The sequence below is a fragment of the Pezoporus wallicus genome, unplaced genomic scaffold (genome assembly GCF_028554395.1).
Source record: "Pezoporus wallicus isolate ANWC-B61680 ecotype Strahan unplaced genomic scaffold, APGP_CSIRO_Pwel_v1 contig_6401, whole genome shotgun sequence".
In the NCBI taxonomy this organism is placed as follows: domain Eukaryota; kingdom Metazoa; phylum Chordata; class Aves; order Psittaciformes; family Psittacidae; genus Pezoporus; species Pezoporus wallicus.
Window position 1 is genome coordinate 3,283,832 of NW_026638608.1, and position 13,227 is coordinate 3,297,058.

Sequence of the window (13,227 nt, forward strand, 5' to 3'; positions counted from 1 at the left end):
TATTCACATCTCATCCACCTCTAAAGAACAGCAATGATTTTGTTTAAAGCACACCATGCTCCTTTATATCCCTACACTTTTCCACCTAGAGGGGACACTAGATGATATTAAGGTCCTTTCCAACCCCAACCATTCTATGATTCTGTAACACAGACAGCTTCAAGATCACCTCTAGTAACACAAAACACCCGATGGACAGAATTGCTGGTGCAAAGATCAAAGGGTTCTGTGCGCTCAAGTCCCTGGCCATGTCCTGAGCTCCATTTCTACAAACACGTTCTGCACAGCTGGGAAATCTGGTCCAGAACTGGCAACAGAAACACCCCCTCCTGCTACCAGATCCAATGTGCAGCACAGATATATTCCTCCTAATCCTTCAAAGAGGCAAAACAAGCAAGCACACAAATGCCAAAACATTAACTACTCCCCAAATTACTCAGACTACTGCTAATCAGTATAAATTTACAGCAGCTGCACTACTGGAAGTGAGCTCAGGCTTTAGTAATTACCAGGGAACATAATTTTCTACAGTTCTTCTGAACTTATAGAAATCTTCAGGAATGTTTCAGTATACTAAGTAACTTCACCAGCATTTCTAAGCCTTCTTTATTCTGCTTGTACTGGGGTAACCATGAAGCTCACAGGCATGAAATCCACAAATGCATTCCCTCTCAAAGACTCCTGTACACAGCAAGTTCAGCGATGTGTGTCCAAAGAACCACATAGGGGAGAGGGTGTGGAGCTCTCTAGCCTGGTTTCTTACACCTCGTTCATCAGCTCTTACTGATCAGTACAGATCAATGTTGAGGGCTTCGGAGGTGTTCATCGTGTTTGGATTTCGTTTCTCAGTTTCCTGGTGGAGTTACTGAGCAGTGATTTTCTGTGTGCACTGTGAAGGGCTTGGTCTCAGCAGAATACGATGCAATGCAGTTTTCTGGCAGGAGAAGCTCTAGATCTGTTTGTCACTGTTCCTTAGAAAGGTGGTTTGGGTAACACCAGCCTTGAGCACCAGCTTGAGTCTGCAGCATCCATTAGGTTCTGCTATCACCTACCTGCATCAGCATCGATGAATCTCAACAAGAGCTTCTGCAGTAAGTAAACTATAACCATCAATCTAACACAGCATTGACTAGCAGAGGTTTTTGCTGCGTTGGGTCATCAGCTATTCCGATCTAGCAGACTTTCCTCCCTGAGTAATTCTCACACATTTAGATCCCTCTTCCTGCTCCAGATCTGGAGATAAGATCATAAATAGCCTGTGTGTGCTTAAAGAACGGATACTACAGTAACAGCAGGTAGGCAGACAGGTAGACAGGCAGACAGACATGATGATAAGCCATACATCTGGCATGTAAGTATCATGGCAGTGGAATTACCATTCCCCAGCCAAGTTTCACGCTTTGGGGAGTTGTTTTGACATGCTGTCAATGCCGCACCAGAATAACCTGATTTATTTCCCTCCTTCTCTTTGAAAAGGTCTATTTGGTGCCATTTATTTTGCACTCACTTACTCGCCATCCTATCAGGAGGCGGGAGGTCAGCAGGGTCACTCCTAAGAGAGTATCACGTTCTGCGCAGCATAGAGAAAACGCTCTAAGTTAGAGGGAAGGGAAGAATTCATGCAGGGGCCTCCTTTCAGCCTCTGCTCTCCCACAGTGGGCTCGTATACCTCTTCCCTTCCCACATCCTTGCTCTTCCTTTCAAATGGAAAAGCCAGTACGACTGTTGCTGTTATCCCACCAGCAGCAATCCATCCCCCCAAAGAGCCCGCTTCAGTTTTGCTTCATTTGCGCCTCGCCAAGCCTTGGCTGGGAATTCTCAGGACTCCCATCTCAATCCGTCCTCCCTGTATCGCATAATAAAATCCATCAGTTTTTTTCTGTCTTTGCATGTAAAAAAGATGTCGAGTCCCAAGTGGCCATAAGAGGAACTGAAGGCCCAGCAGTAGACAGGAGAAGCACATTGCTCGTTTCAACAAGGATCAGTACAACAGACTAAGGTGGTTTTAGGCAGAAAGTACATGGCAAAACCCATACTGGCAGATACACACTTGTAAACACAGTCCTCATGCCTGGTACCCAGAACACATTTCAGGTCTCACACTGGCCTTGCTCTGAGATAGCAAAGCTCGCATCCTTCCAGGCCTATCTCAGCTACCCCCGACAGCTGCCTCTGGAAGCAATTGGTTGTGACAACAGATCTGCTGCTGAGACACTTTGAACCCGCAAACCACTGCATCAAAAGTGGACTTGATGATCAAACTGCAGTAAGTTCACAAGAGAAAAAAACACGAGTGGGTAAGGTGACCTTTTCCTTCTTCTGGAATCTGACATGGCTGGGCAAGGCTGGGCAAGAGAAATAGCATCAGAGCCTGATGGATCTGTAGTAGGAGGAGCAGCCCAGGGAAGCAGAGAGCATAGTCAACTGTCCAAGCCACTTGACTTTAGCAGCAGAAGCTCAGACCTGCTCGATAGCAAGGCAGGATGTCCCTCCTGCTGCATGCAGTGTGTTTTATCACTGCCTGCTGCACACAACTCTCCTCTTGCACCCTTTACTCGACAGTTACATCAGTCAGGAATGTTGCCTACACATCCTACAAGCACAATCAAAGCTCTAAAAGGACAATTTTAACCCGAAACTCTTCAGCTGGCACCTTTGCTTTGTTTAGTTCATTAGTTGGGCGATGTCTAAGCTTAGTACTAGGGCGTGACTGGCCTGGGCATTAGATCATGGAATAACACGAGCTCTGTGTGCAGCTGAGAGGCAACACTTGACACCTGCCTTCCTTCTTCCATCTTTACAGCCTGGGACTTCTGCTGCTCCAGCCTACAGGCCTCCATTCAGTTCATCACCCTCACACTTGATAGCTACTGCCTGTCCTGATGTTTCCAAACACATGAACCCACTCCCCTGGTCTTCTCTACACAGAGGAACGAGCATTGCACTCACCATGTCGTCTGTGTCTCAGAAATCAGTAGAGCACTGGAAGAATTATGTATGGTTGAGATAAGCATGGAGGCAAAGCACAGGCATCTATGTAAAGGTCTCCTTCTCCCCAGGCTGAGCCAGCAGCAAAGGAGGCAACCTTGTTGTCTCAAAAATACCATTGAAACAAGGAAAATCAGTCAACAGTCAAAAATAGAAAGCAAATACTATTAGGAACAATAATAGCACCCCAGAAGTAACAATCAAGGAACCCAGGATCATGATCCAAGGTAACATAAAAATAGCCACAAAGACCAAGGGAAAAGAGGGAGATGTTTCTAGCATGCACACCGCAGAATTCCCTCTGGAAATGCAGACTGGTTTGCTTCATTTCCTCTTCAGCTTTTGCTGAAATATCAAACAGCACAAAAGCCCCCTATTTGCACTGAGAATACAACTGTTGAGTGCATAAGCTCTCTCCACGTCGCATTAGGCACATTTCCATTCAGCCGCTAGCCTCTTTTGACTCTCATTCCTATTTTGAAAAGGAGAGAAATCTGAACTGAGGAGCTGGTTTTGACAGTCCTTTATTTGCAAATCTGCTTGTCTTTCAAAGGCATTTCAGCTAGGAAACTTCACTGAATGGGAAAACAAAGCTCTCACCAATTCCTACATCTGTCTAAAGCAAGGACATCCCCAGAGGAGGAACTGAGCTTGTCAAGGAGGCTCTCTTCTCCTGTTCCCCACTGACATGCCCTCTTTTCCCTTTCCCACTATTCATTCTGAGCTCTTCCACATCCTTATTATTTAAAATCCAGCTGCTTTTCCAGTCTCCACTACCCAGACCTGTCTCCTCTTCCACTCGAAGAGAGCTTCTCCCAAGAGCTGCGTAAGGACCATTTCCTATTCCATGTGTTCCCCTTAAATTAATGTAGTAGCTAGAAACAAAACAAAAGGGGGAGGAAGAATGGCAGATGGGCTTTTAGAGGAGCTTTCAGGCCATAAACTGAGAGCAAAGACTGACAACCAATGCCGCAAAACCAAGAAAGGCTGAGGGAGAAGAGGGCAGCCTTTCTCACCCATTTACAGACCAAGGAGCAGGAGGGGATGATGGCTACATCATGGTAAGCATAGGCTGGTTAAGATCCCCCAACCAGGCTCTTGAAGACAACACCTGAATTCAGCGCTCTTCTTAATTGCTCTTTTTATTACCGTGTTTTGGTTTACCTCAAATGGGGTGTGCGAAGGGATTACTAAATAACACTTTCCTTTGTTAACCTTTCTGTCTCCTTTTTGCTGCTCTGCCAAGATCTGAGACCCTCCAAAACAAACAGAAAATACGTGAATAAATAAAGCCTTTGTCAGCTCCACGAGGTGTTGAAACAAGAGGGGTGCAAAGAAGCTCACTCCTGTTAGCTTGATGGATAGGAGAGAACATCCCCAGAATTCCCATTACAGGATCTTTAATGATGATATTGCGGGGCTGAGTTGCAAGATCTTTCCATGGGTGTTTCTGTAGGGTTTTCTACAGCTCAGAGGCTGTGCCCTCTTTCTTGCAGTACTACAGGGCTGATAAAAGCCTCAAAGGAACTGAGTGCGCTGCTGCTAGCAGTGCTTAAACTATTTACCTTTGACCATTTGGGATCCACAGAGGACATCCTAGTAGTCTGAGAGTTGCCTGGCTTGACACCTTGTTTTAAGCCTTGTTGTCTTAACGCTGAGCTGTATAATCTAGGCAGCTAAAGCAGCATAGCCTGTGTTCCAAACATTTTTCTGTGACAACAAATACTGCTGCAGGGACATCATGGCCTCAGGTACGGAAGGAGGTGGTGTCCAAGGTCACTCATGGCTGAGAAGTTGTCTTCAAGGCAACCTTCCCCATTAAATTGCGGGTTGGTGGAGAAGCAGCGACAAGAATGGCCGCAAGGATGACGGTGTGAGCATGGGCCAGCCCCTCGGTCATGCGATAAGAGAAGGGACCACTGGATATTTCCCTATCCTCTTGCAAGATGACAACAGCTCCTGAGAGCACAGCAGTGTGTCGGGTGCATGGTGTGTCTCAGCCCTGATGAGGAGAAGACACCAGCTCTCCACATGACCTCAGGGAAAGCTGGAAAGGCTCCTGCCATGAAGCCTCACCCTCCCGGTAGCATCTCAGCCTGCTTTACCCACCTTAATCTCCCATGCGTTGTTGAGGCTGTGAGCCCCTGCCGCAGGGTGCATTGCTGGGGTGCTGGGGCAGCACCAAGACCACTTTGTCCAGGGCTTTTCTCCCCCTCTTCACTTTGTATGTACATCACAGCCCCCTTTCTTACCAGTTTGCTCTTCCCTGCTGGGAAAGAAAGGGGAATAAGGGATTTTCAGTGCCCAAACCCCAAAGTCCTTCTGAGAGCTTTCTCCTGCCACAGAAAGTCCCTTCATCATTGCTAAGATTAACATAAAAGCAGCTGAGGTTAATATCAGAGAAGACAAACTATAAACTGAGAGTTACACTTTAGCCTAAATAAATCATCGCCTTCGAGGAGGGGTGGGAAGGCTCCGGGAAGCCCAGGGACCCCCCGGGGGCTGGGAGCGAAGGGATGCGGTGTGCAGGGGGCTGAGCACTGAGGCGTCATCCAGCTTGTTGGGATCAACCTCCTAGGTGCTACCTAGGGGGAATCTGCCCTCCTTTTGGGGGACTCCCAGAGGGAAAACCTCCCCTCCCTACCCTGAGCTGCTTCCTCTCTCCCTGCGGGAAATGCCCCTCTAATGATTCCCCTGCCTCCCTGCTCTGCAGTTTGTCAGGCCGGCTGACTTCAAGTCCTCCTGCATCTGTTTCGCCTGGAGAGCCGCGCTCGCCTACGTTTTAATAAACCCTATAATTTACACATTTCCCTCATACCCTGTAATTTCACCACCCCAAGACGCGGCGAAGGGAGAAAGCGCAGAGCTGGGAGCCACTCTCGGGAAGCGCTGCCAGAGAATCAGCAATAAGTAGAAGGCTTAAATCTGCAGCAGTAAAATAATCCAGGGGAGGGAGCCAACAATGACTGAAAAATAAACATCTCCCCCTTGCAAAAAGCCTGCAGCCAGCCCTGCTCCTCGCAGGCCAACGCTGCCAAGAGACCGGGTGCACTGGGAAGCGCGCCTGGGGACTCCAGGAAAAGAAACAATAAATTGATGTGGGTTATATGGACCCCTTTTATAAGGCAACTGTTAGCGGTAACTAAGTTTAAATTTATACGTTCAATAAAGTCTCTTCCCTCCTCTTCCCCCCTCCCCTTCGCCCCCTTCCAAGTGCCAGAACCACTCAAGGAAGCCGACACACGCTTCCCATTTGAAAATGTGTTATTTGACCATTTTTATTCTCTGCTTTTGTTCTCGGGGCTGCAGCCCCTCCAAAGGAGGGGGGCGGTTCTGCGCCGAGATCAAAGCGGCGCTGTGTATACACACACTCGTGCAAATTATGTATTTGTGATCAAGTAACACAGCACCAGGAAGAGCTAGGCGGGCATGTGGGAGAGTGAGATATTTACACAGGCCTGGCCAGAGGCAGAGGCATTATTTTAAGTGTTTTTTTCGCTGGTGCCAAGTCATCTGTTCACATGTACGTGTGCACGCGTAAAGATGATGGAGAGAGCAGCTTGCCAGAGCCAGGGAATTCAACATGAACCTCCCCATCCCTCGCCATTCCCCAATATATCCCATCTGGACTTATGACAGTCACCAAACTTGTGTGTCCCCCCCACTTGGCTTGTGCCATGGTGTTGGTGCGGTTTAGTCCCCGTGACAAGAAGTCACGACTGTGCGTGAACCGGGACTGCAGCACACGTCGGCTTCTCTCCCTTCCCCAGCGCAGCTTTATAGCCCACATAAAGGAATATATATATTTCCCCTATAAAGACATGGCTTAACCAAACGATTTCGGGTTCTTCAGAATCAGAGGAATTCAAAGTAAATAGCTAAATAAATAGGCAAAAAAAAAAAAAAAAGAAAAGAAATCTGGGCTGGGATGTGAACTCTCCAAATGGGAAACAAAAATGCTGTTGCTCGAGTTTTAGGGTAAAAAGGGTAAAAAGCAGAGGAAAAAGGGTGGTATAACTAAAAATGAGGGATCTTCTGGGATCCCAAGCCCCCCCCCAGCTCCACTGCCTGTCCCTTGGGTGCGGCGAGGACACCTCATCCCGGGACACTGCAGGGAAGCCAAGCATCGGGAAGAGGAGCAAGAGAAAAGCCAAGTCTGGCAGCGCGTTTACGATGTAAAAATCACGATAAAACTTACACTGAAATTATTTCAACCCCGAGCCAGGGCGGGGAGGGAAGGGGGAGGCTCGAATTGACTTGAAATGTCCTTTCCAGGCGGGTGAGTGCCAGAGAAGACGGCGGGAGGATGGGTGCGTGGTGAAGGTCCCCCGGGGAACTTTAAAGCAGAAAGTCTCTCCTCTGAGCCAGCACAAAGCCTGGGAGGCGCAGACACGGTGGAGCAGCTCCAAAATAGGGCTCAAAAGCACAGCGCCCCAGAGCACAGGGAAACGGCGGGGACTCCCCCCCCCCAAACCCCACCGGGGGGAGAAGAAGGCGACCCCGACCCGCAGCGGTCCAGCCTGTGGAGAGGCCACGTAGCCCCCAGCATCGCGGAGCATCCCCGGGCACACCGCATCCCCAGCCCGGCCGGCTGCGGGGCTTCTCCTTCCCCCCCCTCCACCGCTTCCCCCTTCTCCTTCCACTCAATCTGCATTATTATTAGCAGTATTTTATCCTAGGAAAAACAAACGTCTCCCTCCCTTCCCACCACACACCGGGGGGGTAAAGGGTGGCAGGCCCAGATAACAAAGCAGCTGGTGTGGAACGAAGTTGTAAGGAAATAATTGATATGTAATAAGGCTGAGTGAATCTATCCCAAAGAAAATATTGCGTAAGCGGTTATGATTAAACATGCCCGGGCGAAAGGCGCTCTCATAAAGGAGTAATGGAGCTAAGGAAACAAATGATCATTGGGAATGTTAAACACAGAGGGGCATTTCATCACACAAACATAAATTCAGCTTGAAAGAGACTTGGGGGGGGGGAAGAGAAGAAAAAAGCCCCTCTTTCCCCTCCGCCCCCCATTACCCTCCGGCCGCCGTTTGAAGGCGCTGGCAGCGCGGTGGGGACCGCGGGAGACCCGGCCGATAAAAGAGGGCCCTATCCTGCCTCATTGCTTTAGACACGGAGCAGATCCGAGCCTCCATCCATCCCTATACACACCTCTCCGGAGCCCGTGGCCGGGCTGGGGTCTTCCCCTCCGTTTCCCCCCACCCCAGGGCTCCGAGCCGCGGAGCTGGGCCGGATCCTTCCTCCCGCCGCCGGCGAGGAGCCGCAGCACCGTCCTCCATCCCCCGTGGCTCGATATTCCCCCCTTTACGAGGGGATTTCACCCTTCCACAAAGGGATATCCCCGAGCGGGCAGCGCATCCCGTAACCAAATCTCGGGACTTTCCCAAATTTTATTAACAAACGACCAAAAAAACCCGAAACAAACAGAAATAACACCACAATATTACCCCAGATAAATGAAACGGGGGGAGGAGAGAGAAGGAAATAACTCCTCAGAGCCTCCCTTCCTTTTTAACATCGTCCTTCTCTCCCGGGTAAATCCCATTCCCAAAGCCAGGGAGCGCGTTCGCACGGTGGGAAAGTTGCACCGCGCATTGCGGAGCCAAAACCTCCGCCGCTTGACTTGTTCGGAGCTGGCGGCTTTACAAGGCAACAACGTGCTCTTGGCTGAAACCCTCCCCACCAGGCACAGGAACCCGGGCTCGGGAATTCGTTAGGAGGGAAATAAATTGCCGCCCCGGCTAATTTGGGGTGATTTTGGCTCAGGGGAACCGGCCCAAGCAAAGCCGGGACCAGCTCCGCTCCCACCTGGCTGCAAACCAGGCGGCATGCGGGCTTGTTAGTAAGCATTTTAATCAATTTATATCACCGTTCTAATTCTCCCCCCCCCCGCTTTTAAAACCAGCTGTGGTGGGGTTTTGCACCCACTCACGGCTGCAGGACCGGCCCTGCTATTGCCCCAAACCCGGCCTGTTTGTGGGGCTGCAGGAGCTTGTTTTCGTTTGAATTAAATCGGGGGGGGGGGAGAAAAGGAGAGAGGAGGGAGATATTTGTGTAACAACTTGAAATAATTTACCCCAGAAAAAGGAAATCTGGGCAAGAGTTTATCAGGCAGTTCCCTTTGCCAGCATGTTTAAAATGTATAAGTAATTTTAAAGTGTGTCTTCACTTAATATATTTTCCCCTTTCTCCTTCAGATGACAAGGAAGACCAGTGATTGCAAGATGTCTACAGATAGCGCCCTTTAAGAGTTTCCACATTGTATGGTTGGGGGGGGGGGAATGTGTTTGCGGTTCCTACGTCCCTGCCGACAACTTTCTTATAGTCTAGGCTTACGGCTCCCATTGCTCGGGCTGTAGCCGGCCGTCTCTGGGGTTACATTGAGCTCCCCAGGCAATCCGAGGAGGGGGGGGACGGGAGAAATGCGGGGGTGTCTCTGTGTGTGTAACGGGAGAGAAAAGGATTTCCTGTCAAAAGATGTAAAAAAGGAAGGGGAAATTCCCCCAAATAGCTCCCTAAATCTGCCGCTAAATCCAGGTTTGACGGTGGCGCTGGGTTGAGTTTGGTGCGGAATTTCGGGGGAGCGACAAAGAGAATTTGGGAGCCTTTGGGTTGGGGTATTTTGTGTGTGTGTGTGTGGGGGGGGAAATAAAGCGGTTTGTGGGTGATATTAACGAGGCACCCATTCCTTGGCAGACGCCGGGCCGGGCTGCAAGGCAAAGCCGGGCTACTGTTAGGCTCGGGATTAAAAACTATTATCACTATCCCTACGAAGTCGGAGCCTCTCGACAGGCAAATTACAACCGCTTCAACAAAGGAGCAAAAATCATTCCCCCTTCCTTTTTCTGTTGGAAAAGGAGGCGAATTCCCGGTTTTCCAGACACAAAAAACTTCTCCTTCCCCCATAATTTAAAACACGAATATCTCTTACTCCGGAGAACTCTCGCAATGCACTTGCTGGAGAAAACACGACCGTGCCTTTTGCAGGGAGAGACCGGGGCGGTGTGAGTGTCTGAAGAGTTTCCGCAGGGCTTTCCTCCAGCTCGGAGGGAACATGTTTCATTCCCGGTTTCCTCCCTGCTTCTTCCAAAGGGGAACAGGGACCCCTCTCCCACCCGTCTGCACTCAAAGCTTTGAATTAACATTTAAAGCCAGAGGAGGAATGGGCCGATTCATTCCTTTGCCTTCGTGGTGAATATTAAGTTTATCCGGAGAAATGAGCCGGGGTTTCTGCAGGATGGAGCAGCCTCGCCAAGAGAAAGATGGCGAAAATTGTCCTGGGCCCCAGGAAAAATATATTTCCTTAGATCAGGCAGCAATGGCAGGGGGGAGTTTGGTTGTGCACAAGCACCTACAGCGGGAGCAGGCGGGACAAATAACATTTTGCAAAGAACTGAGCACAGAGACGCGTTTCTCGGCGTGTTTCCCAACGGGAGCCATGGAACCGGCTGCAGGATCGGGCTCCTGACATGCCAGATGCTTAGTTCATTTGGTGGGATTTGGGAGCGGACACCATTTAGGATCGTGAAACCCGTTTTATCCTGACATGGGCGAATATAAGCCAGAAGTTACTCCCATTTTAGGCGCATTTAAAACCAGCCCCGAAAACGCCGGCGTGACGGAGTCGTTACCGTCTCGTTGCCAACTCGATGTTCCTTCTCCAATCACCATTTTTACTCCAAATCACCCCAATGTAAGGACATTATTTTCTCACCCTTAGCGACCTACCTCAGCCCTACTATCGCTTTTAGTTTTGACTCATTTGTGAACAGGCAGGAAGGCACCTTCGAGCTTTGGGGCATCAAGAAAACCATCGAAAGGCGCTTTCCTGATGATGATACATTTACTAAAATTAGGGAAAACAAGAAGAATAATAATAAAACCCCAGTTATTCTTCCCCGTGGCCTCGGGGTTGTTTTTAGGAGTCGGAGGCTGCCCCCCGGATCCCGTTCCCCCCCGACCCATTTCGTGCCGCTTGATTGACACCAAGAGCCGGGCCGCGGTTTATATGAATCATGGTTTCCATTATTTTCGAGGTGGGAGGGAGGCGGAAATAGCAAAGGAATATATATATATATATATATATATAAATATATATATATATATATATATAAAAATTTATGTTGAGCTACTTCTTGGGCAGGAGCAGCGGCGGAGGTGCGGGATGGAGCCCTGCGCTGCTCGGCACCGGCCTTCACACACATACGAGGTCCCCCCCGCTCGACGGTTCTGGCCTTCCCCATGCGGGGAAGCTGCTCCCCGCTCCCTCGGAGCCACCGGGAGAGACGAACCAGCCCCTCAACCCTCCTTGACAAGCTGCCAACGCACAAACAGCGTCAAAACACACCAAACATATTATAATCGCAGCACCCCCCCTCCCAAATCTAAAGCTTTGTGCCATCCACAATCAGGGGATGCTGGATCCCACCGACGGCGCAGGAAAGGGGAGGCGGGGAAAAGGGGTGGGTTTTTCCTTTGATGAATTCCTAAACAATTCCTATTATTACTTTCTTTGCCAACCAAGGGTGAATAAAGGGTCCAAATGGTGAGATTTGCTTTTCAAAGAGTAACGTGAAATCAAAACACCTGTTACACATTAGCCCTCTCCCACTTCCACCTCTCCTGTAAATGAAATCATTTACATTTAAGGAAGAAAAAGAAGGAGTAATAGAAATAAAAAATGTAAGAGAGAATAAGCACATTGTTTCTCTCCCCTGACATATGGGATCAGAGCTGGAGAAGGAGGCATCACTTCAGGTGAATAAGTGAATAATAAAGCATTTGGGAAGCAACCAGGCAAGTTCTACCAGAGCATCTTTGGGCACGTTCACATCAACACCCCGGCAGAGGCAGCCCCGGACCTACCCCCAAAATCCTCTGCCAGGTACAGACACTCTAAAGACAACCAGCACAGAAGCAACCATCAAACCCTCACAGCCATAGCCAGTGCACCCCAAACCCTTCATACCCAGGGATGGGGCCCCAGCATCCCCTGCCATAGCCAGCACGGGTGGCACCCCATGCACATCAGGCCAACCCCACTCATGCATCCCCATCACGGCTGACCCCATTCATGTCCACCCCATGAATGCCAACCCCAGGCATGACCCTGCAGCCCAGCCCGGGGGAGCTGAAGGGTGAGACCCCAGGCAGGGGCAGCCAGGGGGGCCCAGGGGAGCCCCTTTACCTTGGCAGCAGGCAGGGGCTCAGCAGAGGTCTCATGGATGCCAAGGCCGCAGTGCCCCTGGCAGCAGGCTCAGCTGGCTACCGGCCCTATTTCCGCTTGTAACTACGAGGGGACCCAATGCCTCTCCTCGATAAGGTATCACAGTGTCTCTGCAGTCGGCGGTCAGCACCTTAGCTCTGAGCTCCACGGCACCGCTTGCAGCCGTGCCGGGACAGCGGGGAGATGTCGAGGCATTTCTGGGAATAATCACATCACACAAGTGCTTACATTCCGGCTTCCTTTCTCTTTATCCCTACCACCAAGTTTGAAGTCACACCTTCTACCGGATTGTTTAAGGTCTCTGGGTTGGAGTGGGGGTGGGTGGCAGTGAAGGAGTGTGTGTATGTGCTGGGGGGGGGGGGGGGTTGCTGGTTGTTAATCTATAGGGTTCCTCCAGGCCAATAAAACTACCATAGTCAGAAATCTCTTCTTTTCAATAGAAACGTCTCCTTCATCCCCTCACCCCAACCCCTAACCCCTTCTGTTTGGTTTTTAGCTTGGACTTAAGGGTCTGCAAGGTTGGGAGTCCTGAAAGCTGCTCAGATGGAGCTGCAAAGTAACAAAAAGGCTTTGTTTCCCCTATACAGTCATGTAGGGGTTCTGGAATACGCATACGCATAGTGGAAAATGCACCTGGAAAGGAGACTCTATAAAAGTATCTCAGACACAGACACAGGCACTGGGATAGGTCTCCCAAAATGCAACTGAAGGCCTTAAACCTGCAGCATCTGGGAGGCTTGATATATGTGCTGATACAAAAATAACCCGCGCTAAACATCTGTGAGTGTGTGCACACAAATACCTCTTCGCGCATACGATACACACTATGCATACACAGGCATTTATCTTCATTAGCTTTAGCTCTTAAAAGCCTGAAAGGTGGGATTTCGACTGGGGGCTGGGTATCCCACTGCTGTAAGTACCTGGAAACTCAGACTGTCCTTGCAGGAAATCACCCACCAGGACATTTTTCATGGGGTATTTTGCTATCCTCCCCCTCT

General features: G+C 49.8%; 1 long non-coding RNA gene across 1 annotated transcript; it reads left to right on the forward strand.

Moving 5' to 3' along the window:
* Positions 1-8,564: 8,564 nt before the first annotated feature.
* LOC130600246 (uncharacterized) lies at positions 8,565-10,589 on the forward strand. Its single transcript, XR_008972409.1, has 3 exons — positions 8,565-8,842; positions 9,198-9,261; positions 9,697-10,589. It is a non-coding gene; the product is annotated as an uncharacterized LOC130600246 (long non-coding RNA).
* The last annotated feature ends 2,638 nt before the right edge of the window (positions 10,590-13,227 follow it).